Source organism: Pantherophis guttatus, chromosome 1 (genome assembly GCF_059756535.1).
Source record: "Pantherophis guttatus breed Tessera chromosome 1, ASM5975653v1, whole genome shotgun sequence".
NCBI classification, from domain to species: Eukaryota; Metazoa; Chordata; class Lepidosauria; order Squamata; family Colubridae; genus Pantherophis; species Pantherophis guttatus.
This window is the reverse complement of record NC_142063.1, coordinates 287,464,361-287,492,316: the sequence shown is the minus strand read 5'-3', so window position 1 is coordinate 287,492,316 and position 27,956 is coordinate 287,464,361.

Sequence of the window (27,956 nt, the reverse complement as noted above, 5' to 3'; positions counted from 1 at the left end):
AGGATATTATATTGCTTCTTTTTATAGAGGTACAAGGACCAAACTTTTTCTCTACAAATATCTTAGAATAGCTCTAAATAATCTACAAAAAGTGTATTTAGAATATCAGCAAAGACTCTTTTTATCTGTCTGTTTGTTTAAGATACATTAGACATTCCTTGTTCTTTTCCTTCTTTATTTTTGACCAGCTGCCAATAGCCTCTCTTTTCTATTATTCCTTCCTTAAAAATTATTTCCGGATCATTTCTTTATGTGGAAAAGGCTATAATGCATGTGTGTGAAGGAGGAGGAAGGTACCCATAAAAGGGCAGATGGCAGTTAAAACCCCATTGTTTGTTCAGGACCAAAACAATGTTCCACCTGTCTCTATGAAGTCAAGTGTTGTTTCCATTTTTCTCTAAAATTTTGAATCATCAGAATAAATTTCATTTCAAATGAAAGTCTCTAAAAAAAACTCTCACAAAGTGAAATAAATTCATCAATAAATTAATTTTACATAAACAAGGATTTATTAATTAAGTCATTAAATATGTCAATGGCACGGAAGTGGATTCTTTTAAAGAGGGCTTTTTTTTTTTTTAATTTGATTTATATGCTGCCCTTCTCCGGAGACTCAGGGTGGCTTAATGCTGTTAAGCAATAGCCTTCATACTTTTGTATATTTTTATAAAGTCAGCTTATTGCCCCCACAAACTGGGTCCTCAATTTACCTACCTTAGAAAGGATGGAAGGCTGAGTCAACCTTGAGCCTGGCGAGATTCGAATTTACTAATTGCAGACAGCTGGAGTTAAATTACAATGCATTAGTCTGCTGAGCTATCCAGGCTCCTTTTCATTGTTAAGCCTCCATTGCGCATTTTCATGTTATGGTTTTTAAGTGTAAAAAGTAAGAAAAAAGGAGATTGAAATAAGAAACATGAATACACTGCACAAATATTAACCCGACTGCATAGGTTTTAGCTAATTTGGTTTAGCAGTTGAGGCACTAGGCTTGAAACCTAGGTGCTGTGAGTTCTAGTGGTAGCACAGTGGTTAGAATGCAGTATTGCAGGCTAATTTACTCCTCACTCCAAGAGCAGTTGTAAGTATAAATATAAAATAACCTCTTACTCTATGGTTACAGCTTTCTTTACATTTTCTCTATAATCCATTATCTTTATTCTAATTCTCAAAACCATATATCATAACATCTTTTTTTTTTCTTTTTCCAATCATCATTAAATGTAAATAATGTGCTACCCCTAATTTAAAAAAAGTCAGTTTGGCCATCTCAGCAAGTTCTGTCATCCATTCCTCCATTGTGGGTAAACTGAAATCTTTTCACCCTTTGTACATATAATAATCTTCAAGAATAAAATAAAGACATTAAACTGTATTTCATGTGGAGAAAAAGGCTAAAAGAGGCTTACTTCAGTAAACGCTGCATAGGGGTTATTAAGATATGGAAAAAAGAAGGGGAAAAAAGAAGGAAAAACATGTTTGTGAGAGGCAGAAGTTTAATCTCCTATGTGTTAGCATGTGTATATGAGAGACAGGAAGGAAAACAGTAGAGATAACTGCAAGGTTTACAGTTCTCTGACATTTAGGAAAATGTCCTTTGAAACTAATTCAAAACTAATATACTAATATAATATACTATGAATTGTATACACCATATTAAATTTTTGTGTTGCTGTGACCTATTTCCTGATAACTGAAGAAGTGAGTACACCTAACTGAGTGAGAGTTGAAAATAATTTAAAGATGCTACATGGATGAGATTGATAAACACATAAAAATATCAATTCATGGTTCCCTTTTCATCTCAGAATGGGACATTTGAATCACTCTTGAACAAACCAAAGCTATTTATTCCATTTTACTGCTAACAATATATTAAAGAACTTTAAAAAAAAATAATATGCTATCCACGTGAAGTTCATTTAAATGGAGAAAACATACAGTAGCTTAAATAAATTATGGCAAGGTAATTTCATACTGCATGTAATGTTTTTAGGTTAATCCAATTTTGAAGTGTCATGAGGTTAATTTTCTTTCACGTGTATTCACTAATCAAGTAACAAGCGGAAGTAACATTGGCAATCAAGTGTTGGATGTGTATGCACTAGCTATATGATCACCCCTATTAATCCATCAAATAATTGTAGATATATGTCATGACATTTGAAATTACGTTGGCAGCCTTCTCCTGTCATTAGATAGGCATTGCATAAGAACACTTTGTATCAGCTTTTTCTTCTGTACAAAAAAGAATAGGAGTTACTATGACACTGAAGAACATAGAGCTATAGCAGTTGTTGTCAGAGATTGTGTACATTCATGTGAAACTTACCAGAATAAATCTACCACTATCTCCAGTGAGAATTCTGAGTTTGTTTGTTTGTTTGTTTATTATCCAGCCACTTCAATTGCTGAAAATATTCTAGACAACATACGATATATTAAAAACATTAAAAGAAGGCAGGAAAAAACAATAAGCCAGGAACAAAAACCAAAACTAAAATACAGAGAAGGAAAACATCATATCCCAATATCATTGGCCAAGATTAGCTGAAAAGGCAACTTTTCAGGTTTTCTTAAACCACAGCAGGGCCCATGCTGTACAATTTGGATGGGAGAAGATACCATACAAAAGCAGTAAATGTTCACATGTAAATATTTCAATGTTATTAAAGTTACTAATAATAGTAAATACTGACTAATTATTTCATTGTAACCATAATAATGATGTTCTATTATGGATGGAAAGAAGCATTTTTCCTTTACATCAACTGAGCAAAGTAACAGTAGTAGCTCAAATAATCACGTGATAACAGAGAGTGATTTTCTATTCAATCCAAGATTGCAGTACTGGGGTGATAGATTTTCCATCATAAAGGAATATATTTTTTACTGTACTCCATAGTCATACTCTCTAATGGTTGGGAATATCAAAGTCACTTGGCTGAGCTGGGAGCCTATAGAAAATGAATAAATAAATACATTAAATATAAATACATTAAATAAATATTTACGATTTTCAAAGTGGAATTAATCCCAAAATGCAAATCTATTTATTCTGCAACTTTTTGGAAAACAGTGAGAAGAAATACCTAAAAACTAAAAAGAGAGAGAGAGAGAGAAAAAGAGAAAAGACAAACCAAATATTAATCTAAAAGGCAAAAAACTGAATTACAGAAGATGTAATTTCTCTACCTCGCATGTCAGTTAACCTATCTCCCATTAAATTAAGAAACTAAAAAAATCCTTCATAAAAATACAAAATTTGCTTGAAAAAAGTAAAATCTAATCTTTCCTTATTTAGCCAAGTTTTATTGAATCAAGTTCTACTTCTGAATAATTGGGGGGAAAACATGCAAATGCATAGTTATTTTCTTCAAATTCCATCCCAAAAATTTGACTTAAGAAGCAATTGCAAAATATGACCTCAAAAAATAAAACAAAACCTTCAAAATAAATAGCTTCAATTCCAAAACTATTCAAGCTGCTATTAAAGGACCTTACATATATATATTTCTTTTTAAAGTCTATTATAGACGGATCTTGCTCAGGATTATGTTAAAGATGTAAGTTATTTTTAAAAAATATATTATTTGTAAATGACACATTCGGTGTTGCATGGCATAAAAATTTAATAAATAAATGTTACTTTATTTATTTAAATTATTTGTTTTTCACTTTCACAACTGTCTTCACATCCTTAGCACATTGTTTATTAGTGTTTTCAAGCTAAACCATTCTTTCTTCATAGTAATTGACCAGCAGAATATCTAAAGAGCTATTTTTTATTTCCCATATGATGCTTTTGTTTCAATTCCAAGCAATTCTACAGAATTTCATATTGTTCACTAAATTTTTTTTTGCAAAAAATCAGCTACTCTATATGCGTCACCCAAAAGATTTTTCCAAGTGTCAAGGGACTTGACATAATGTTCTGTAGCTGTTGTTTTCTCCTTAACATTTCTCATTAAACCCTGGAGTTTCTTAACTCTTCTCTGCAAAGGGTTCTTCTGATGAAGAAGGTAGGAATGCCATGCTCTCATTTTCAGGTCCATAACTAATCAAGCAAGAAATACCACAGAGTAGAAATCTAAACACAAGGAGGCATATTTTCTGTTTACCACTTAAATAATAAAGCAGTCAAAAACTCAGGAGATATCCAAGAAGACTTGAGATCATAAATCAGTCTGTCGTCTTGCCAATATGGAAATCTGTCAAATACTATTTTGACTGGTTCTAATTACCTCCCCTGTTGGTTCTCAGCACCAAGAGTTGATGGGATAGAGCTTGTTCCAAGATGTAGCTATGATTTGAAGATTAAGGCTGCCATCATTGCTTGCTTATCAGAATGTCATTAGTGTAGGTTTTTGGAAATGCTCCTGAATATTTCATGACCTTAGCTAAGGAGCCCTGGAAATAGAGATTCCCTGAAGTAAATGTTCACAGAAATCCAGCTAAACGTGAATTACAACTTTCTCTGATATTCTCATTCACTGGAATTTGGTGTATCCCTTCTGCTCAAGTCTTGTGCCCATAATGAAAAATCAGTGGCTTTGACTAGATGGAGGCAGTGTAAATCAGTTAAATCCAGACTGTTTTAGGACTGCTACTATACGAGTCTATGATTTTTTTCAGCACATAAATTACTTAAAAGCCATAATAAATCTGCAGTTGTAGTTACATGAAATTTATTCTTAAACCAATACTCATTTTTGCATGCAATTTATAACTACCTAATAAATAATTATACATGGGCTTAGGAAGTGAAAATGCCACCCAAGCGAAGAAGGCAATGGCAAACCACCTTCATCTCCACTAAATTATCAGGAGTTGAGTTCAGTGTAAAGGAGACTTCACTACCATTTAAATACATTTTTTTGTGTATTCAGCTTCTTGAAAATACATCATGATTTTATACATAACTTGTACAGAAGCATGCAGTTTTGCCTGTATCTTTTTTTCCTCACAAAAATATTTTTATGAGCTTTTCCAGCAAAGAATGATAGATGCCAGCAAACTTTGTTTACTGCTATAGTCTCTGCTGTGTGAGAATCTGTTTAAGTGGACCACACTTTCATATAAAAATAAAATCCCCTTCTTTTTTCTTTTTCTTTTTCCTTTTGCTTTACTTCCTCAGAGGGGGGTATCTGCCTTTATAGCTTTTCTAGGCCCCCTCACATTGAATTTTTTTTTAAAAAAGAAGTGTTTAGTCAGTGCTAAATTTTCTAACATCGCATTTTAAGTGAGGTCTTATGTTACTCAGGAGGCAGGCTTGCATTTGTGCTGTGGCAAATATTTTATCAGCAAAGATACAATATTCACGGTGCAAAGGAGCATCTGGAATAAAGCATCTCCCTATTTCATGGAGGAGACATATTTGCTATGCAGATGGCTGGAGTAAATCTGGCCTTACAATTAAAATCTGTTTAGAGTTTGTAGTGAAGTGACTGATGGATTGGGCTCAGAGCTCCATCAATCCCCCCTCCCCTCTCTGCTTTGATGGCACGTCATAAATAGCGAGTTGTACAAAGTGCAGGGATTTTTTAAGGCTATCACTTTGTAGCTGACATATATATTCCAAATAGTATGCAAAATGCAAAGTGCTTGGTGTTCCTAAGTAACAAGGGCAAAAGGGTTGCATCTGCTTCAACAATGCCATATTGTTGTGCATATTCTGCTACAAAATAACATCTGTACTCGTTCTAGGCTCTTTTTGAAGGAGAAAGCATTCTAACAGTAGAGCAGTTATAATTAGCTTGTCCAGTGGGCTGGTCTTAGTTGTGAAGAAAGAAGGAGGTTGGTATTGTTAGAGCCTTGCCAGGCCTCAGTTCCATTACCATAAGGAAAAGAAGTGAAGTCATAGGCCACTTATTTATTTATTTATTTATTTAAATTTGATTTATATGCCACCCTTCTCCGGAGACTCAGGGCGGCTTACAATGCATTAAGCTATAGCCTTCATAGGTTTGTATATTTATACAAAGTCAGCTTATTGCCCCCACAAACTGGGTCCTCAATTTACCTACCTTAGAAAGGATGGAAGGCTGAGTCAACCTTGAGCCTGGGGAGATTTGAACTAACAGTAATTGCAGGCAGCTGAATGATAATAACAGGCTATTAGTCTGCTGCGCCACCAGGCTGGTAAATTTATTTATTTATTTATTTATATTTCTAATTAAAATATAACTAGGTATGTATTTGCCTCTGCTCATCAGGTAAGATTTGTTGAGTTAATAAGAAGGAGTGTTAAGAACAGAAAAATAAATATTCTCAAATTTGAGTTGCTGGCCTGGGTTTTTCTCTAAACTAGAGAGAGAGGGACCTTATTTATGCCATTAAACTAGGACACATTGTTTGAAAAACAAAAATATGTGTGCTTTGTTTCCTGCTGTCTTAAGAATTCTCAAGAGGGAGATTGGGACAGCTACTGGAAAGGACAAAGCATCACAATGAGCAAAAACATAAATCCTATAGCCAGTAAGGGCCACTGTGGCTAGTGAGATTTACACCGTCAAAATAGATGCAAAGAAATATGTACTTCATTTCTGCACACCTCATAAAGCCAAATATGGCTATGCCAATGAAGCAGCAAGAAATGTAAGCAGATTAAGCAAAGAATTAAAAGAAAGTTGCAACCAGTTTATTAAATCAGGGGAAAAAAGGGTTTTTTTTTTTACACCTTAGCTTTAACATGACACTAATTTGGGATCTAGAAGAAAATAATTTCAGTGCAGACAATGTTTGTGGCAACTGATAATGTAGAAAAGCTATATCATGTCTTATGAGAGGGAGTGCACTGCCAGAACTTGCAAGAAATTTCAGCAAACTAGTCCTGATTAAAAACTGCAGCATAGGACTAGAACTGTGAAATCACCTACCCATTTTATCTGTTAGGTGTGAATTTGCAAAAGATATTGACTTGGCGAGACAACAGCTTGCAATGAGAAGGATCAGAAAAATGAAAGCTTTAAAACCGATTGGGTTATTTATAAAATGTTTCAAGTCACACATTACAATAGACAAGACACTGAAAGAACAAAAGGACAGTACCTTTATTAATAGAAGCAGCCCAACAAAAATTATAAAACACAAGCTTTGTAAAACCCTACTTCAGTTATTGTGATTTAATATGTGTTTAAGAATATAGTACAATAACCTCAGGGCGTGTGTTGTATGCGTCTGCATGTTCCCGTGCAAATAATGAGATAATTTCCAAATTGTAGAAGATATAATTTCAGTAGAAACCCTTTTCACCTCCATGATTCATAAAACTATATGTTTGGGTTGAAACATAATAGTATGCCTTGGAAATTTAACTAGTGGGTACTGGAAATGAACTAATTATCTTTGGGCTTTGCTACTAGAAAGGAAAACAAAAAGTATAATAATGCTGGAAGAGACGCTAGAAATCACCCAGTCCAATTCCCTGCTGAAAGTTAGTTTTGCACTGCAAAATTCAGCTGTAATATCTTTCTTTTATTTTATTTATTTTTATTTTTGAATTTGTATACCGCCCTTCTTCCTGAGGACTCAGGGCGGTGAACAGCCAAATAAAAACATCAAATACAAATATTAAAACACGTTTAAAAATATATATAGATTTGGCCCCATTAATTAAAACGATAAACAAAACAAAACAATTAAAAAAACCCTTAAAAAGAAATTAAGCCAGCCCGGCTTGTTGAAAAAAGAAGGTTTTAAGGGCACGGCGGAAGGCACTGAGGTCATGGATTCTCCTTATCTCAGGGGGCAACTGATTCCAGAGGGTGGGTGCCCCCACAGAGAAGGCCCTCCCCCTGGGGGTCACCAGCCTGCATTGTTTGGCTGATGGCACCAAGAGGAGGCCCTCTCTGTGGGAGCGCACGGGTCGGTGGGAGGTCGTCGGTGGCAGTAGGCGGTCTCGAAGATAGCTAGGCCCTATGCCATGGAGCGCTTTAAAGGTGATAACCAACACCTTGGTTATCTTGACAAATGTTTGCCCAGTCTCTGTTTAGATGCCTCTAAACTTGCCTCCCCACCCCCAACCCCATTTTCTTGATTACCGGTAAGTATCTGGGCAGCTTGACTAGTCACTTCAATGGAGAAGGCTCTGTGTGAATCTCACACGATGCTGAACAATTATTTTGTGTAACGAATAGGGCAATGTTTACCACAATCAGCCTATAGTATTTTACCTCTTGTGCAGTGAAGAAGTGGATACATCTATAAATTCACAGAACTGGAAGGGGTCATCTAGGCCATCAAATTTAGCCATTGCTCCATGCAGCAATTCAAACTGAAGTGTCCTAGTCTGGTAACTGTCTCTCCACTTAATCACATTCAAAGAGACCTTCCTGTTTCTAAGTGTTTAGTTCCACTTCTAATGGCTCTGACTATTAGGAAGGTTTCTCTCTCTAGCATTCATCCAACTTCCTACAACTTTATCCAATCATTCTTTGTTCAACACTTTGGAATAAAAGATGGCCACTGACCTTCTGCCTCATTTAATTACAGGTCAAGGACTTCTAAAATGCTTCACTCTGGTGAATTTAAGTAGTTTTTAGTACAATAAAACATTCAGCTAAATACGCAACAAAAACAATATATTGAAGTCATATACAATTATTATTTTCTTTTCTTTTTTAAATTTTTTTTTATTATTAAATATAAACAAAAATATAAAGACAATACAAAGACAAACAAAACCCCCACCACCTACAAAACCCACACAACATTCTACATATATACTTTTTGTCATCAACAGAATATATAGTGTTCTACTTTATATATTAATGAAAAAATAGTATTAGATTCTTAATTCAAATAGTTTAAACTAAAAATATACTTGCATCATCTCCTTATTCATTTCCTACTGTTAATTTTTTACCCTAGTTTCCATCATCTACGGTTATGCTAATTTTCCTTTTCAGCCATTGGTACCATTGGTGCCACACAAGATAATAGTCACTTTCTTCCTTATCCTGGAGTTCCAGTGTCAATCTATCCATTTCGGCACATTCTGTTATCTTTGAGATAATTTTATCTTTGGTTGGGAATTGGTCTGATTTCCAATTTTGAGCGAACAGTAATCGTTCTGCTGTCAAAATGTGTATAATAAGGTATTTCGTCTCTTTGGTGTATTGTGCTGCTGTCATGCCGAATAAAAAAAATTCTGGGCTATCTTCTACTTGTAGATTCGTTATTTCCTCAATGATCTTTTTTATGTCTTGCCAATATTGTTGGGCCTTCCTACATTTCCACCAAGCATGATAGTATGTCCCCTTTTTTGTTTTACACTTCCAACAGAGTGAGGGGGCATTTGGTATATTTTGGCTAATCGAGCCGGTGGTAAGTGCCATCTGTAAAACATTTTGATAAGATTCTCTTTATAAGATATGGCCCTTGTCATTTTGATATTTGTTTCCATAGTTTCTCCCAATTTGCCAATTGAATATTATGCCCTATGTCCCTAGCCCACCTTATCATGTTTTCTTTAACTGTTTCTTCTAATAATTTGTGTCTAAGAAGATAGTTGTATGTTTTGGTTATCATCTTTTGTTCTGCTCCCTGTAAAATCTTGTCCAATTCATTCAAGTTATTCGAAATTCCATGTTGTTTTTTGTCTACTGTATATCTTGAGTGTATTTGGGTATAGGGCCACCAATCAATATTTATACCACAATTTTGAAGTTGATGTCTTGGGATAAGTTCGCCTTCCTGGTTTAATAGATCTTGGTACCGCATCATCTTTCCTGTCTCGAGGGTATTTGGATGTATCAGTGCCTCCATCGGGGACCACCATTTTGGTATTCTAGTGTAATGATTTTTCTTGATTTCCTGCCAAATCTTAAATAGTGAAGCCCAAATTATATGTCGTTGGAAATACATATGTCGTTTGTACGGTCCGTCCCATAAGAAAGCGTGTCATCCTCGTGTTAGATCAAAGCCTTCTAAATATAGAGTTCTTTTATTGTCCAATTCCATCCATTCTTTGATCCAGGTCAGACCTGATGCCTTATAATAAAGTTCCCAGTCTGGCATTGCCAGACCTCCTTTGTCTCGTGAATCTTGTAAAGCTTTGATCTTGATTCTGGCCTACTTTCCCTGCCATAGATAAGTCATTATTGTTTTATTAAGATTCTTGAAAAAATCTCTTCCCAGATGTATTGGTATTACCTGGTATAGGTATAATACTCTTGGTAGTATGTTCATTTTTACTGAGGCAATTCTGCCCATCAACGACAGTTGTAGTCTATTCCAAATTTCCAAATCTTTTTTAATTTGTTTTAATAGTTTAGTATAATTGTCTTCTTTGATCGTAGTTGCTTTTGCCGTCAACCAGATACCTAAGTATTTTATCTTCTTTACTATTTGAATTCCTAATTCTTCTTCTAATTTCAACCTTTGTGCCTGAGCCATATTTTTCGTCAGTACTTTTGTTTTTTGTTTGTTTATTTTGAGGCCTGCGACTTCCCCATATTCCTCTATCATTGCCATCAGCCTGGGTCCAGATAGTCTTGGGTTTTCCAGAATGAAAATTATATCATCTGCAAAGGCGAGCAGTTTATACTCCTCTCCCCGAATCTTGAGACCTTTGATGTCTTCCTCCTTCCTGATTTCGTTTAATAGAACTTCCAATGCTATTATGAATAATAGGGGTGACATGGGACGTCCTTGTCGTACTCCTTTCTGAATATTAAAAATTTGTGTCATATCGCCATTTATTGAGATTTTTGCTGTTTGGTAAGAGTAAATTTTTTTTTATCAGTTTAAGAAATTTCTCTCCACAGTTCATCGATTCAAGTTGTATTATAAGAAAAGACCAATTTAAGTTATCCAAGGCCTTCTGGGCATCAAGAGAGATTAGAGCCACTTCTTTATCTATCTTCTGATTGTAGTATTCCAAAATATTTATAATCGTTCTCAGATTGTTTTTGATCTGTCTCCTAGGTATGAAACCATTTTGATCTGGATGTACATATTTGTGAATTATTGCTTTAAGTCTCTGTGCCAGTATTGACACAAATAGTTTATAGTCCACATTGAGTAATGAAATTGGTCTATAGTTTCTAACTTGGGTCGGGTCTGTGTCTTCTTTGTGTATTAATGTGATAATGGTTTCTGTCCAGGATTTTGGAATTTCGGCTGTCAATAATGCTGCATTAAAAACTTGTAGCTATGTTTCATCTATTGATTGTTGGCAGTGTTCGTAAAATTCAGTGGGGATTCCATCTAGTCCTGGGATTTTATTGTTCTTTTGTTTTTTGCGAGCTTCGATCAATTCGAACATTGTTATGGGTCGGTTCAAGATCTCTCTGTGTTCTTCTTCAAAGTGTGTGATATTAGTTTTGTGAAGGTATTTTTTAATTTGATCTTCCGGGACATCTTCCTGTCGGTAAAGTTTTTGAAAAAAATGCTTTAACTATATTTTTCTTATCTAGATGTGTATGATATAAAGTTCCTGATTCGTCCTAGAGTTGGTGAATAATTCTTTTTTTCTGTTTGCTTTTTTTAATTTGTAAGCTAACCAGTGTCCAGTTTTATTTGCATGTTCAAAATTGGTCTGCTTTGCCATTCTTATTTTCTGTGCCAATTCAGTTTTTGTAGTTAAGTTCAATTTGTGTTTAGCCAGATTAAGTTTTTGTTGCGCTATCTTGTTGTTAGGGTGCTGTTGTAATTTAGTTTCCTCTATCTTAATTTCTTCCATTAGATCATTCCTAATTCTTTGTTTCTCTTTTTTTCTTTTCGCCACATATGCGATAGTTAGGCCTCTAATATAAGCTTTCGTCATATCCCATAAATTTTGTAACAACGTTTGATCCTTTGTGTTGATTTGGAAAAATATCTTAATTTGTTTTTCTATCATTTGTAAGTACTCTTTTTCCTTTATTATACTTGTGTCCATTTTCCATCTTTTCTGTTTTCGAAAACCTTTCCAGACTATTTTAATGGGGTTATGATCGACCCATATACTAGGCATAATTTCTACATCATATGTTTCTTTGCTTAATTAGGTGTCATCCAAGCCATATCCAGCCTGGACCACGATTGATGTGGGGCAGAAAAATATGTATATTGTTTTACTTTGGTGTTTAATTCTTGCCAAGTGTCATGTAAACTCATTTCTTGTGCCAAATCCTTGAATGTTTGCGGCAATGTCTTCCTTTTAATTTTATTCTTCCTATTACTATGATGATCTTCTCGTGGGTTTACAATCGCATTAAAATCGCTGACAATACAAACATTTTCATAATCCAACTCTTTTAGTTTGTCGTGTAATTTTTTGTAGAAATCTGTTTGGTTTCCATTTGGAGCATAAATAGCTACTAACAATATTATTTTTGTTTCCAATTTTATTTCTATCATTAAGACTCGACCTTCTTTATCAGTATGAATTAACTTAGTTCTTATAGGATCTCTGACATATATTACCACTCCCCTTTTTTTGCAGTCGCCTAGAGATGTGTATATTACTCCTAATTTTTTGTTTTCAAGTAGTTTTTTCTGTTGTTTTCTTATATGTACTTCTTGTAATGTAATTATGTCTGCCCCTAGTTTTTGCAGTTTAGTAAATATTTGATGTCTTTTACTTGGTGAGTTTAGACCATTTATATTTATGGAAATGAGCTTTAATTCTTCTTCCATTTCGGCTGGTGTTTATTTGTCCGTAGTTTTGAGTTTTGTTGTGTTTCTTGTAACTCTTTGTGTAATCCCCATCGTTTCCTCCTTCCCTAACCTTCCCTTCCTCTGTTCCTTGTCCTCCTTGTTTGTTATTTGTAGCTCTTGGTCGCTAGAGTTTTGTTCTTCTCTACTTTCTCTGCTTTCCTGTTCTCCTTCATATCCTAGGTGTTGGTCGACAAAGTCTTGAGCTTTTTCTATAGTCTCTATTCGAAATTTCCTTCCTTCCCATGAGATAAGTACCCCTTCTGGTATAAGCCATCTAAATTTTATCTTGAGGTTATTTAATTGTCTAGTTAAGAAATTGTAATCTCTTCTCCTATCCCTGGCCCTTCTCGGTACTTGTTTTAATGCTAGAACTTCCCTTCCTTTATACATAACTGTCTCCTCCCTCATTTTTCTATATATATCTTCTTTCATTGTTTTCTTCGTGAATCTAATATGTACTTCTTTGGGGAGTTTGTTTCTTCTTGCATAATTTGTAAAGGCTCTATAGATTTCATCGATTCCATTTCTTATTTCATCCTTATCTTTGTGTGTCGCCTTTGCCAATATTTCAATCATAATTTCGTCCAAGTCTTCATCTCTCTGTTCTTCTATATTTTGGAATCTTAAATAGAAGGATGCCTTCTCCATTTCAAGGAATGTCAATGCATCTTCTGTATCTCGACTCCTTATCGCTTGTTGATTTTCCATCCTTTCCAACCTAGTGGCTGTGGCTTCTGTTTTTTCCTCCACTTTATAAATTCTCTGTTCATTTTCCGTGATGTTTTGTTGGATTTTCACTATCTTCTCATCTATATTTTTAATATCATCTTTGATTTCCCCTACATCCAATCACATTTGTTCATGGTTCCTTTTAGTTTCATCATGGTTAAGAGTCATCTTATCTTCCATCCTTTTCATTCCCTCTTGAATCATTGCAAGGGCAGCCTGAATATTTTGCATACCTATAATGGTATTAGTCTTCTCTTTATCTATCGTTTCCCCTGTCTTCTGCTGTACCGGAGAGGCCACCAATAATGTTTGGGTTGGAGATATCTTCTTAGTTGTTTTAATAGTGGTTGATGTACTTGAAGTTGCCATATCTATTATACGTACTATTCTTAGCCACAATTTCATAAAATTATCAATCACCTAATTAATGTTTATAGCTTAAATACAAGATTATTATTGCAAAGCTATTTGAGAATACTTCTAAGGAACAATACAATAATATAAGTAGAGAAAAAAGGAAAGCGGGGGGGAGGCAAGAAAGGAGGAAACAACAGGGAAAGGGCAAGCTTCTAGCAGTTCATCGGTTACCTTATTCTTCAATTAATTAAAAGGTAAATTATATTTCTCTAACAGTTTTATAATAGTTCTAGAATTAAGTCAATATCAATTTTATATATTCTATATGTACCCCTTTACCAACCAGGTTCTAACTATTTTAATTATTATAACTCTATCAAGTTATTTAAATTGATTAGCTTCAAGTAAATAAATTTATCAAATATAATACACTATAGTTGTTTAATTGAATTTAAATAAACAAATTATTCCGTTATTGATATTTAAAAAGAAAAACTAATAAATTGTTAAATGTTATTTTCCAATTCTATTATGTTATAATATAATATAATAAGCTTAGGCCAAACCAGCTGTAATTATATTGTCCATTTGTTTTCTATTTCGTTATGTAACCTCATCCTTCTTCCAATCAGTCACCATTCCAAAGTCTGGATCATCCTTTTCACGTTGAATTTATTTCAATATCCAATTTAGTCCACTGCATTTCAACTTGTAAAACCAAAGTCCAGGTCCAAGATTCTTATATCCAATATCTGATACCCAATGTCTAACTCCTCGTGTGTTCCTGTTCACCAAATGTCCAACTTTCATCCAGTTAATCTGCCACTTTTTCTCTGTCAAAATTATATCCAAATAGCTCAATGTTTAATAGCCAAATAGACAGAAACTCTCACTTATATCCTGATCTTCAAAAGAAATATCACTAGAAGTGTCGGAGATGGCAACAATTTGTAAAAAATCCTCTCAAATAGGTTCTTCCGGAGTTTGTCCCATCTCTCTCCACACTCTCCCACTATCTGTTTCATTCTCTGGTTGTCCGGTTCAGTCCAATCAATCCAGTCGACGCCAATAAAATCCGGTACGATCGATTTATAGGAATCTGTCCAAAATCCTTCCTCCGATCTCCAGCACACCACGCTCCTCACACTCTCTCCGTTCACTTCAGTATTGCACGATCTGTTCTTGTTCTATATTTGTCCAATTCAATCCACTCAATCCAATCCACACTTATAGAATCCAATAGTATCAAAGTTTTAAATCATCTATGAGTCTAATCGTAATATTCACAATTAACAACTACCTTCTTCACACTCTCTCCATACACTCCGGCTGTTCAAGTTTTTTTTGCGCTGTCACGTTTCCGTTCAAAATGGCTCCGTTCCGATCAATCCTTCCATCGCCGCTTCTCTTATCTCTTTTTCTGGTTCTCTACCACCAGCATCTACTTCTTACTATCAAATAATTTTTGGGTTTTTCTAAATTTTAGTCTCCTGTTGACGACTTCTTTTCGTTATCAATCTTCGCTTCCCACTTACGCAGTTATCAGCGCCTCCGGCCAGCCCCGGAAGGCTGGTTTTTCCTCACTCTGGGCTAAGGGATTTATCTTGTACCTTTGAAGAAGTTGCGATCTCCTCTGAGATTCTAAGATATTCCCCTCTAAACTATTGATCTCTCCGAGATCAATAGCGCCTGTTTCGGCTCCAGATGTGGGATTGTTAGGCACCCAGGAATGGAGCTCCATCCCTTTCGTCCCTAACGCGCTGAGGTCGCTGCCGGAAGTCAATATACAATTATTATTTTCTTCTATCTTACTTCCTTTCACATAATTGAAAAATGTTATCTATATATATAGCTCCTTCAATTCTTTTCACAGAAGTTAGTTTCTATTCCCCCAATTACCATAATTTTTCTTTTTTGAACCTATTTCATTGAATCCTTCTGTCCAAAACTGGATAGACTATTCAAGATTGACCAAACTGCACACAGTGGAATTATTATTTACATTAATTAAAAAAATTATACTTTCATTGATGCACTCTAAAATTTCATTTGCCTTCTTTGCAGCTATATCACATTGTTAATTCATGTTCATTTTAAAGTCACTTACCATTCCAAGATTTTCTCATTTACCACTACCAAACCAGGAAATCTGTACTCATGCATTTTATTTTGTTTAAGTGAAAAATCTTGCACTTGTCTCTTTTAAATTTCCATTTGATTACTTTCAGTCATTTCCCCCCAACCTATGAGTACAGCTTTGAATTTAATTTCTGTCCTATAAACTTTTAACTATCCCACCCAATTTTGTATCCTCTGCAAAACTGATAAACAATCCTTCTATCTTTTCTTCTAATACATTAATAAAAATGTGGAAGAGCAGAGGATTTAGAACTGATTACTGTAGCATCTAATCTGATAGTTCAAATGAGGAGAACTCTTTAAAAATGATTTCTGAGCGGCCTATGTATCCAATCAATTATCATGGCACCCAGCCCTACAATTAATTAATAGCTAATCAACATCTCATGGAATACTCTGTCAAATGTTCTGTTAAAGCCAGAATATATTATGTACACAGCATAATCACAATCTGTAAAGGATTGAAAAGGAGATAAAATTGGTCTAACAAGGTTTGTTTTTGACTGATTCAGGTTGTAATTAGCACTTTGATTTAAAGTTTCTTACAGAGCACTCTTTATGATCTGCTGCAGAAGCTTTTCAAGTATTGATGTCAAACTATCTGTAGTTTACGAGAATTTCCACTCAGACCCTTTTTTAAAAATAAGAACATTCACTTTCCTCTTGGAAAGTCACCTGACATTTCATCCATTTCCAGGGTTTCTCAAATATATACATATATGGATTCAGTCAGAGTATCAACTAATTCTTTTAGTACTCTAGGATGTAATTACAACAACATATTTTCTATGTCAAATAATGTCATATGCTTTCAAGACTACTAATACAACTTTATTGCAAGACTTAGTGAGATAGCTTTTTATAAAAGTGGGATGAATAGATTATATTCAGGGTTACATGCTGTTTTCTTCTTTAAAAGTACTAGATTCTCAGTTCTGTTTAGTATTTGTTTATAAACCTCTGTGGATTCTGATAAAAAGAAAGATACCAAGGAAACTCAGAAAGAAAAAGCACATAATGAGAAGCCCAGTTTGAAGCTTCATTATTGTAAGAACACAAAGTCTAACAATGACTTTTGGTGGAAGAATCTGATTAGCTGACTTGGGAATTTGAAGAGCATCTCACCTTACAGCAGTGACTGCCACCTTAGCTATATTATATTACTTTGTCTCATTGTGTAACATTACTTACATCAGCTGAGTAGCTGACTTTATTTGAGTTCCAAAATGAAATAACATTTTCAATTCATCATGGGGAAATAGGGAGTTAGGGGGCGGGAGGGAGGATATTTTCCATACTCTTTTCCATTCCAAGTAAGAGCAATTGATTATTCTGGGATTCATCTCCACTGAACGTGCTTAGGAGTTGGAGAACAATCAACCTCAAAGACTAAATCATAGAAATATATGCAGTGTCTTTAAATATGAGTGTCTTTAAAAAAAAAACAATAGCAAATGTGGTAGATTTCAACAATGAAATGATAATGCAATGAAAATGGTTACATTTCAGTGATGATGTGGTTATTTCAGTAAATTCAAACCACTAGACTTACCATTTCCATGCCCAGGACAATTAGTCAAAGCGGGTCTCCATCAATGGTACAGCTCTGGATTGTCAATGAGTTTCCTCAACTTCCTTCTCCCATATTCTGTTACTTTTTTTGACTTTCCATCTCTTGGCACATTTCCAGTACTTGTTTAATTTTCAAACAACAATCCACATCCTTTTTCTTCTGATCTCAGGTCCCTCCTTTCTTCATTGCTCTCATTTCATGATCAGACAGAAGATGAGGCATCGTATGCTTTTATTCCAAGGTGATATATTGGCAAATATTGTGAGATGGTTCCAGATTGTACAGTAATGTCACTTCTTTAGAATCCTCCTCCATCTCCTCTTATTTCACTTGAAGACTCTTTTTCCACCCAGTTCTTTTAAATTTTCTTGATACTAGTTGACCTGCTATATTATTACTACATTTTGTTCAGTGTTTTACCATTCTTGTATTATATTTATACCTTCTTTTAAACCCTAACAAAGTACTTATTATTGAATAGCAGAATACAAATTAGTGAAATAATAAATAAATATAATACTTAATGATATCTGGAAATTCATTGGACTATGTAACCTATTTTTACTTAAATGCAAAGGGGCAAACATTGAAGGTAGTATCTTCTTCCAAATTACAGACAACTAGCTCACATGGGTATATTCATCACTTGATCATTGAAACATCATCCAATAATCTTACAAGTCACCATAAACTACAGCTGAAACAACTGTAGACAGCAAACTTCCAAATAATCCTACACCACTGCAAATGTGGTGCTTTAAAAAAACATTTTCACCTGCAAGTTAAAATTAATTGACACTTGCTATGGATTTTGCCAAAATAAGAAGCAGAATCATGTGAGGAAAATAACCGTGTTTCATTGGGTGCTGCTTTACAAGAAACACAGACCCTGGAAAATGGAAAAGCAAAGATGTTTGTAGACATTGGTGACTACAATCAGATGTTAGGGATCTAATTTGCTGATTAGTTAGAGAAGCTGGACAGATCTTTGTTAGTTTATCCAGAGTTAGTTCTATTTTTAGACAAAAATGGATCTTTCAGGAGGGCAGCATAGGGAAGGAATTGTGAATATTAAAGTCATCAGATGGGAGGTGGTAGAAGATTGGGATTTCCCTAAAATGCAATTTGCTAAGGTCTGCCCTTTTCTGGTTTAGGGACCATCAATTTGTGTCTGCTAAGAAGACAAAGTGAGAAACTAGGCTTGCCCTTGATGATATCTAAAAGAGATATTCAACAGGTGCAGTCTGCATTTTGCTTTTGGGTTTCTCCCCCCCACTAAAACACATACCAGCAAGTCATTTAATTTTCCTAATGAAAGTTTGGACACAAGGCATTATAGAAGCTGGCTTTCCTACATTATGGTGGTCCATTGGATATACAAGGCATATGTTGTTACTGTCTTTAGAATAGGCACATGTTGAATAATCACATGAACTGCTGACCCAGTCAAACCAAACAAATGAATACGGAAACTGAAATGGATGGAATCAGGTAGGAGTCACTTGATAAGGGGCTTCTCCTGTACTTTGTAGTTCAGATCTCCAGACAACCAATGCCTTCCTACTGCAAACTCTAGCTAAGGAAAGCATGATTCATTGCAAATGGAAGATGACTGCACTGCGGATGGATGGCAAGAAAAGCTTCATCCTTTGTAGCTGTGGTGGAAGGTGATGGTATTCAAAAGCAGGATGGTTGTGGAGGACTACTGCTTAGGAAACAGAATTATCATTAATTAATGACCACCTGACCTTTTCAGCCAAATCTCTATTTCATAGAACCAAGACAGCTTTCTACCTGATGCTTGGTACAAAATCTCTGCACATTGCTTTCCTGTAAATCAGGATCAAAGACAGACTTCTTTGAGGAAAGATGTTACCAGATGAGATACAGCAGTAGGAAAATAATTTATACACTACAAATTAATTTGTACTTCCCAAATTAACAGGCAAATAAAAACACAATTATATAACAATATTTAAAGAGTTCCAAGTTTGTTGATGCATTTCTTCAAACTTGTCCACATTATTAGAGAAAACAGCATATGGAGAAATATATTATATATTTTTTAAAAAAACATTTTTGCTCATGTTATATAAGTATGGTAAAATTGGATACTAAAATCTTAATACTAAAATAATATATAAGAAAATGTATCTGGACTTTTGAAGAAGTGTGAACAGAAGCAGAAATGAGGAAGTAAGGATATATATATATATATATATATATATATATATATATATATATATATATATATATATATATAATCAGCTTCCAACTGTTTTGATTTGATCTGATCATCAATCTGCTCTGCTCTGATTATTCAGATCAATTCAGAAAATTGAGTGCATTCAATTCAAACTCACACCAATTTGATTTGCCAAATAGATTTGGGGTAAAACCATTAAAAAGTTAGTTTGATTCAGTGATTCAGCTGAATTGCCTCCAAACTGAATTCCAGAATTCCAGAAGTTCACAGTTTTCTGCCCTGTAAAGATTAGGAAAAGAAAAATGCATAATAAATGAAATTATAAGTCATAGCTTCTACCTTCTTTCCTTAGATCACAGAAAAAAGACTTGGCAAAAAACAGTTTGGTGAATAATGAATTTCCAAGGGGTTGGGTTGCTTCTTTTAGTTCAGGAATGGGGAAATGTTTGAGTCCATTTAATCCAGCATTAAATCATATCATAAAATACAAGCAATGCATTAAAAAGCATTCAGTAAGCATAGACATTGAAAATTTCATAGTTTAAAATTTATTTCACTGTAGCACATGAGCTTGCTTATTTTTATGTGGATTTGCTCACTTTTATGATATTTCCATGATCCCTGCTGCCTCCTACATGCTTGTGAACCATGCAGCCATCTGCTTGAAAAAGCATTTGACTTCCACATAAAATTGTGGGTTAGTTTACTCTCTTCATTCAACTAGCACTATAGTATTAGTTGGTCAACATACTGCAATTAATCTGTTGTTGTTCTCATATGGAACACTGTGATTGGAATTGTATAAACCAGCTTTTTAAAACTTGGTATCTTTCAATTTATTGGGACTAAAGCCTTAAGCAAGAGTTCTGAAAATGGCAGTCTCAATAACTGGAGATAGATAGATTGAAGAAGGGTGATGGTAGACCCTTATCTGAGCAGAAGCTATTCATAATGCTTTACAGCCCTGTCTAAGCAGCTCACAGAGTCAGCATATTGCCCCCAACAATCTGGGTCCTGGTTTTACCAAACCTAGAAGGATGAAAGGCTGAGTCAACCATGAGCAGGTCAGAATTGAACTCCTGGCAGTGAGCAGTGAGTTAGCCTACAATACTGCTCTTTAACTATGGCGCCACCAGGGCTCTATACAAGGTGTGAAGCTTATAGTACTTGCTAGCCCTTCAAATAATTCTCTGATTTTGAGTACAAACAAAATGATACATCCAAGGATTCCCATATCATATGAGGAGTGTATGTTTTTCTATTGACTTCCAGTTTATTAAGCAGATGGCAGGGTGCCAGGGACCAATACTGCATTTTATTAATGTGCCAAAAGAAGAAGATAATGAGACAATGACCTTTCCATCTAGATCATAGAAAAAGCACTCTAATAGCACTTGGCACCCAAATGACTGCTTAAATTAGCATGAATTTTAATAGTTTTTTGTCAATGCTCCTCCCTCCTCTGCTATCAGATATAGACAACACTCTCACAACCAAAAGTTAAACTGCACCACTGCATATTGAAATGAATAAGATCCACGTGAAAAATTATTTCCCATAAAAAGAAATCAAGATATAAAATTCCTTGGTTATAGAAATCTATATTTTTCTTTCTGAAAGGACTAGGGATTTTTCGGTTAAAGAAGGGAATCTTTCAACCAGTGGCAACTTTCTGTTTCATGAATCTTTAGTCTCCTCTGTGGCTTGAAATCGTACAGTTCAGAGGGATCAACTTTGACAAAAAATATCTCCTGGCTCTACTCTTTTTGGTTCATGCACAAAAGAAATTCAAGCCAAATCACTTTGCCATTGTACTATTTTATACAATATCAAATCAGTAATCCCATTACTTTCCCTGCAAGGACCAGTAGAAAAGGCTAGAATAATCAAAAAGCATTAAATGCCAACAAAATAGCAAGAAATACCAATCATTGTTTCAACATAAACAAAAAGCACAAGTCCTTTTTATGGTGCCTTTGTCAATGTATGGGCAGTTCTAGACATTCAAGCAGAAAGACTCTATGGCAGTTCGAAAGCACATCCAAACCGCTGCAATCTCATAACCACAACAGCATTCCAGAACTGAGCAGTTATATTTGTGGCTCACTTATACAGGACCATCATAAAAGCAACCTTAATAAAAATATGGCATTTCTATAGGACTTGTAGTTATTTCTTTTTCTGATTTTCAGGAATTCTTTCAAAAGTCTCTCAGGTCTTAGTTTTTATCTGTTTCAATGGTGACAGTTTTGGACAGATTGAAATTGCGCAAGATGGAAATTTTGAAAGTGTTCTTTAATATGCACTCCAAAGCATTTCAAGACAATTTAAATGAAAAATCAATAAATCTAATATCTGATATCCATCTTCTCCTTTTTTTCAAAAACTAGCAAATCTCCATGATTTAGTGAGACTAATCCAAAAGGGAAAAACATCCCTACAAATTACTATGAATATATCTGCCTACCATAATGTAGTAGCTTCAAGAAGAGGAAAAAAAAAGATCAGGAAAAATAACATACAGAAAATCTTTTCCCTTAGAACAAACATCAAGTTTGTTCTAATATGCCACTACACTAAAGCTATTTTTAACTTACAATACCACATGTAAGAGACCCAATTGTGCAGATACTTAGATATCAAATCTAGAGTGGAGCCTAGATTTTGGCTGATTTGAGTTTTGAAAATCTAATGAAAAGAGTTAATTTCACTAGCCTAACAAAAAGAAGCAGAACTATGGTGCAATGTGTTTTTGTAACTGGTTGTCATCTGAATAAAAAAAATAAGACTACAAAAAAAGAAAAATGGTCTCTCATTTTTCTCTTGTTTTTGCTAGATCACAAAAAAGAGAATGCAATAAATCTACAGAGAAGCTATGCCAGCATGAACATGTAGAGGAAGGAAGGAAGGAAGGAAGGAAGGAAGGAAGGAAGGAAGGAAGGAAGGAAGGAAGGAAGGAAGGAAGGAAGGAAGGAAGAAAGGAAGATTTACAATGATATACCATTTTATCCATTTCCTCTGAATGGGTGCTTAGTTTTGAAAAAAATAAGTGCAGATTAAAAGAACACAAAGATAAATGTTTATTATATGTGGGACTTTCAGAACACTAGATAATTCTTTTCCCAAGATTCTTACATTTAAAAATTTAATGTAAACAAGGAAGGGGAGATAAATTAAGGTCAAGTAAATAGGGAAACCTATATGCGGGTCAAGAAGCAACAGTGAGAATTGGACACGGAATCACTGATTGGTTCAAAATTGAGAAAGGAGTCTGGTAAGGCTGTATAATGTTGCCCTGCCTATTTAACTTATATGCAGAGCACCTCATGAGAAAGGCGAGGCAAGATGAATCATAAATTGGAATTAAGATTGCCGGGAGAAATATCAACCTCAATATGCAGATGATACCACTCTAATGGCAGAAAGTGAAGAGGAACTAAAGTGCCTCTTGATGCGGGTAAAGGGGGAGAGTGCAAAAGTTGGCTTGAAACTCAACATTAAGAAAACTAAGATCATGGCATCCAGCCCTCTCAATTCCTGGCAAATAGATGGAGAAGAAATGGAGGTAGTGACAAATTTTATTTTCATGGGCTCCAAGATCACCGCAGATGGGAACTGCAGCCAAGAAATTAAAAAACACTTGCTCCTGGGGAGGAAAGCTATGTCAAATCTAGATAGCTTACTAAAAATCAGAGACATCACCCTGCCAACAAAAGGTTATAGTTTTCCCAGTTGCAATGTATGGCTGTGAAAGTTGGACCATAAGAAAGGCTGAGCGCCAAAGAATTGAGGCCTTTGAACTATGGTGCTGGAGAAGACTCCTGCGAGTCCCTTGGACTCCAAGGCGATCAAACCGGTCAGTTCTAGAGGAGATCAACCCTGACTGCTCTTTAGAAGGCCAGATACTGAAGATGAAACTCAAATACTTTGGCCACCTAATGAGAAGGAAGGACTCACTGGAGAAGAGCCTAACACTGGGAACGATTGAGGACAAAAGAAGAAGGGGACAAGAAGAAGAGAACGTGGTGGCTGGATGGAATCACTGAAGCAGTAAGCATGATCTTAAATGGACTCCAAGGATGGTAGAGGACAGGAAGGCCTGGAAGAATTTTGTCTATGGGGTCGCAAGGGTCGGACATGACTTCTCGACTAAAGACAACAAATAGGGAAACAATATACTACAGTTTCAGCTGCACATACTAGATTGACTTATAGAGTGAGATTGTAATAGGCATCAGCACTGGCAAATTCTAGCAGTGAAGGAAGTCCTATCTTCTGACTTTTTACTGTAAAGATGCATAAGTGTCTGGTATGATTTAAGAATCTGTGAAGAACATATATGTTCAGTGGTAGCCTCTTTCTAAATCAATCTGCCATGCTGTAGCCCAAATAAGTACTGAAGCATTGGCCAATCAGAATCGTCTGTATATGCTGATAAAATTTAGTTTAGACACTACTGAGGATGGGAGTAAGGAAATTCTTTTTCCTCATTCACATACACTTAAAGGCCTTGTAAAATAGGAGCAGAAACATCACGATTCTGTACCCATGGGTAAATTCATAATGTCCCACTGCAATCATGAGGCATGAAAGTTATGCCTTACTTACTAATCAGGATTAAACCCTAAGATATTTTTTTTTTCTACTGACTTGCTGACCAATGCTACATGCTCTGAAGTCAATGCCCAGCAAGCAAAGAAGGTTTGGGGGATTTCCCCCCAGATTCAAATTAATCCCTAAGTGGCTAAGACACTGAGCTTTGAAATGTTTTTGATTGAAAGGTTGGCAGTTCAGTGGTTCGAATCCCTAGTGCCACATAACAGGGTGAACTCCTGTTATTTGTCCCAGCTTCTGCCACGTAAAAAATGCAAGTAGAAAAATAGGGACCACCTTTGGTGGGAAGGTAACAGCGTTCCGTGCATCTTTGGCATTTAGTCATGCTGGCCACATGACCATGGAGACGTCTTCGGCAGTGCTGGCTCTTCGGCTTTGAAAGGGAGATGAGCACCGCCCCCTAGAGTCAGGAAGGACTATCACATATGTTCGAGGGGAACCTTTACCTTTACTTAATTTTTATCATTAAATATTTTTCACCCTGGGAGTATACTCTTTCATAAGAGTGTTCCACCCCACCCGACACACAAAATGAATCCTTCAATCGCTAATTGAATCCTGCATGCGCTTGTTATAAAATAAGAGAGTCTACATTTCTTCTTCCAAAGCTTCTGACAGTAACCACTGTGAGAGACGGATCCAGTTATTGGCAGTTTCTGTTTAGAAACAAGAATGCTGGTGTACAATATCCTGGCAGTTTTATTGCTTTTTTTTTTTTTACACCCCATATAACCTATGGTTGGACCATTAAAGAAGGACAATTGTGATAAATAACTATGAAAAACAGATCCAGTGAGATGGATATTCTACTGTAAGCCATATGTCTTTGTCCAGGGCATCTGCAGAGTCATTTCTAAAAATGCCAGGCTATTAAACAGAACGATTTCTTACATTTCACAGCCATCCAGCATAACAAGAGCTGGGGGATCAGTCCAGAGCTTAAATTCAGGAGGGCTGAGGGAAATGCTAGATTCCTGCAAGCTTGGGAGTTTCAAGAAATGGAGCTTGTACTCATATGGGAAGAATAAAGTTATGCGTCCCCCAGCCTTCTTGTAACATGGATGCTGCAATAAAAAAGGGATGCTTGTTTGAATGAGTAGGGACCAACCAGCAGGATATAATTTGTGAATGACTATTGATATGAACTATATCAGTATTTTGGGCCCCCTGTCAATTGTCATACCCTTTCTTTGTAGATTCATGGGGAATGTGGAACCATTTTTCTCTTTTCTAACAAACGGAGTAGGCAATGTGCCACTTTTCTTATTCACTTGTTTTTCATTCGTTTGAGGGTTTATTGATTTCCTTCAACTCTTAAAACTCTCCTCTTCAACCTAAAAGATTCCCAAAGTGATTTACAGAATAATAAAAAAACAAAAACAGTCCTTGCTTTCTGGCTTGCAACCTAAAAAGTTGCAACAGAAGCAAAAGATGATCTGGATTGAAAACTACTTTTTTAAAAAAAGAAATGGATGTGCTCATTGAACCACGGGTATCAGGAGCAGGGAAGGTCAGGCTGGAGTTACAGGACTTTGGGAAGTTCCGAGATACTTTGTCTAAGTTGTTGGAACTGGAACAAGATCACCTTTAGATTGGCTAAAATATCTGCCTGAGATTTTTTTTCCCCATTGGATTTGAAGAATAACTTGATAAAGAAGGCCTCTAAAAAATGGAATTCGGGACCTCAATTTCCCAATATTTAGAAAAGTAGATGCATCTCTGTCTTCAGGCTTCTAATTTTTAATAGTTTTTAGCATCAAATTTGGTGTTCATTTAGATTTACTGTTAACTTTTTATATTCAGTTTTTTTCTTTTAGTTTTGTTAGCTATCTTGAGTATGAACTATTAGTATTTACAGATGGTTCAGTGACTAAGACACTGAGCTTGTCAATCAGAAAGGTCGGCAGTTCGGCGGTTCAAATCCCTAGTACAGGTCTCCTGCATGAGCAAGGGGTTGGACTAAATGACCTCCAAGGTCCCTTCCAACTCTGTTACTGTTACTATTCCTGTATCCAAAGAAAAGCTTCCTAAATGATATTTTTCACCTGAGAAAAATCACCTGCAAGTATAAGGAAGAATATAGAGAATAATCACAAAGTATCTTTTCTAACTTGGGCTAGACTTCCTTATTTAAAAGGGAACCTCACATTTTTCAATTAAGTCTTATTTTTTTCACAGCCCACGTGATGACATTGTTCCTCAGAAGGATTTAGCTTCATGATGTTTTCTTCAGGAGATTCCACTTTGGGCTGTGATTTAAGTGGGATTGCTGTCTTAAAAGCTCAGGTAGACAGCCTGGGAATTTTCATATCAACATCATGATCTCTTCTCAAACTCAGAGAAGTAATTTGAAGGTGAACTATGACAGTTTTAACCTATCCCAGTTTGAAATGTTTATAACAAGGGATGAAAATCACTGTTCTGTTCCAAAGAGTTGCAAGCTCCATCACTCGTATTCTGAAGAAAAGGGAACAAAGAGAAAAGAACAGTTTGGTACAATATTTGCAGGCTGCTGCTCCTGGGGTGAAGGGAAGATGGGAAAATATCTTAATTTGGCTGGGATGGCTAGAATACTAAGGAACTTCAAAGGTGGCCCACCCGAAAATTCCCTTACCTGATTGTAAGATTGGAAACAAGAAAGAAGATAAGGCAAGTATTTCTTCACAACAGGAAAACAAAACCATATTCTTCCTTCCTCTCCCATAACAATATGCTTTGTTCAACTGTACTTTTGCAGAACTGGAAATTAGTTCATTCTCCAACTCTACTGATAAATGAATCCTCTCTCACCTTCAACTCCTTTTTATATGACAGCAGCTATTTTCATGCTCTAGCCAATGACTAGGCATTCTATATTAAGCATTCATAATAATTGAAAGAATAAATCACCCAGCAAAAAGTTTTTAAAATGTGTAACTTTTTAGAAAAACAGTTATGAGACTTGGTTAGTCTGAGTCTTTGTATTTTAGTTGTTCTTATTGTTCGCCTTCTTAAGCATTTGGTTGGAAACTAAAGACAAATCAAGTAAATTAAGTCAATCCACCTAAAATGACTTTGGCATGCTTCTAGAAGCATCTGTTTGGTGTGTTTATGTTTGAATCCTGTTTGAGATGGTTGCCAAAACCCAAGCTAGGCTGAATTCTGGACATGCTGGCAGATGTTCACAATGTTTTATTGCTTGGGAATTTTCAAGGCCCAGAAGTTTTTTCTCACATTTTTTCCTATGCCAATCATTGCCTTTGAACATGTCTACCAGCTTAGTGCTACAGTTTTTTTTGCAACAAGCCCAGAAAACTGAAAATGAAATGTATTGATCATTAAACAGTTGCGTGCAGCCTCTTGGCATTTAAAGGAAATAACCCATATGTGCCTGGTGTAGATGTTTTATCTACTTATTCTTAGTAGATATATTAACTACTTATTTCTTTAGATGCCATCTTTCAGGGATGAAATGTCCTCCCTAGGTTTTCTGTGAGTGTGTGAAGAGATTCTAAACTAGTTTACAGAATCAGAATTTAAAATCAGTCAAAATAGCCAGAGAAAGAGTAAGCATCTAGTAAGTAATCCCCAAACAATATGATGCTTGTACTGTATTTCCTATATTTACACGTGGAACTGCCTTGAGATAATTATTGGTTTTTCTTGTAAATAATTGTAAATATCCCAAAGGTGCTTTTTCAAGAGGCAACTGGA